The following is a 1,760-nucleotide window of genomic DNA, read 5'->3' as shown; positions in this document are numbered from 1 at the left end:
TTTCCTTGGGAGCAGTCATGCACAGCACACTCCAGGAGAGAGCAGTGCTGGAGAATGCTTTGGCTCAGTTTCCCCACCATCCCTAGGAGGTGGAGGGGAAGAATGAGTTACTTATTAGTGAGATCCACTGAACCACCTTTATTGTCACTTATTTTACATGTCCTGACACTGTACTTTAATCCTAATCTAGTTCTCAGGTCTGAGTTCAGGTGACATAGTGAAATGGAGCAGGACCCTATGGTCCTTCTTCCCCATGTCTTCTGTCCGCCTTTCATCTGCAGAAAAACTGTAGTCGAAGAATAATTAACCAGAGAAGTGAGAAAATGCAGAAGCAAAGGAAAACAGTCAAACAGGGCAAAATAATGACCCTTTAGTTGTGGAGCAAAGTCAAGCACTTTTAGTTCCTTCTCAAGGGCTATAGCTAATATTCTGAGCCATGTCCTGTGAGCTGTCTTATAGATACTGAAACCCCCACCAGGTGGAAAATGTACATGATGCCCATGTGGACTGCAGCTATGACATAAACTGCTGCAATTCCAAGAACTGGCCTCAAAGAAAAGGGAACAAACTAACTCTGGGGCTGAAGATTAACTGTACTTAAAACAGGTGCTCACTCTGGCGGTACATTTACTAAAATTGGAATGATGCAAAGATTAGCATGGCCCCTGTGCAAGGATGATGTGCAAACTCATGAAGCGTTCCATATTTTTGTATAAATTAAATATACATATAACTGGTTCACTTTGCTGCACCCCCGAAACTAATACAACATTGTAAGTCAACTATACTCCAATAAAATTGTTTAAAAAACAATCAAGATGATGCTGATTGGACCACTTCAGGACCAATGTCAAGCTGACTGTCAGAGCTGACCGTGCTGATTCTGCATATAGTCCCCTCCCTGTGCCTATAAAGGCTCTTGCCCACTGATTGAAGAATTGGTCTTTGGACACGAGGTTGGCCTCCCCGACTTCCTTCCCTCCCAGTTGCTGGCCTCTGAAATAAATCGAACTTTCCTTTCTACCTTCGCTCTCTAGCACTGGCTTTAGAGCAGAAAGCAGTTGGACCCACTTCCAGAAACAACAGGGCTTAGAGGGAAGAAAGAAAGAAATGATGGCATCCCTAAATCTAAAATGCAGAGACCGCAGTTGTTTTTCTCCATATTCCTAGCACATAGCATACGGAAGTCAAATATTTGTTGATTCATCAACCATCAACCAACTTCATTTAATTGCTATTTACTGAGATGCTAGAATTCCCATAATAGTTAAAATGTTTACAAGAAAATAGTATAGGACTAACATATAAAAGCTGGGTCATGGGAGTTCCCGCTGTGGCACGGCAGGATAGGCTTTGTCTCTGCAGTGGCTTGGGCTGCCGCCGGGACCCAGGTTGGGTAAGGAACTCCCATGTCCCAGTTTCAGATCACAACTTCAGATTCAGTCCCTGGCTGAATGTCCATATGCCAAGGGGCTGGCAAAAAAAAAGAAAGAAAGAAAGAAAGGGAAAAAAATGGGTCATATAGGCTCCATGCTTCCTTTACAACCAATGCTTCTTCATGATCAATTAAAACTTAATTTTTCATGATTTTTCAGGCACAAGAGAAGTAGAAAGAACATGGCTCACAATATGCCTTCCTGTTCCCCCCCCCCATTTTATTTATTTATTTATTTATTTATTTATTTATTTATTTATTTATTTGCTTTTTAGGGCCATACCCACATCACATGGAGGTTCCCAGGCTAGGGGTCTAATCGGAG

At 42.3% G+C, this 1,760-nt stretch overlaps 1 non-coding gene across 1 annotated transcript; it reads left to right on the top strand.

Moving 5' to 3' along the window:
* Positions 1-606: 606 nt before the first annotated feature.
* LOC125110471 (U6 spliceosomal RNA) lies at positions 607-710 on the top strand. Its single transcript, XR_007130644.1, has one exon. It is a non-coding gene; the product is annotated as a U6 spliceosomal RNA (small nuclear RNA).
* The last annotated feature ends 1,050 nt before the right edge of the window (positions 711-1,760 follow it).

Source organism: Phacochoerus africanus, chromosome 10 (assembly GCF_016906955.1).
Source record: "Phacochoerus africanus isolate WHEZ1 chromosome 10, ROS_Pafr_v1, whole genome shotgun sequence".
Taxonomy (NCBI): Eukaryota; Metazoa; Chordata; class Mammalia; order Artiodactyla; family Suidae; genus Phacochoerus; species Phacochoerus africanus.
This window is presented reverse-complemented; position numbering and strand designations above follow the sequence as displayed.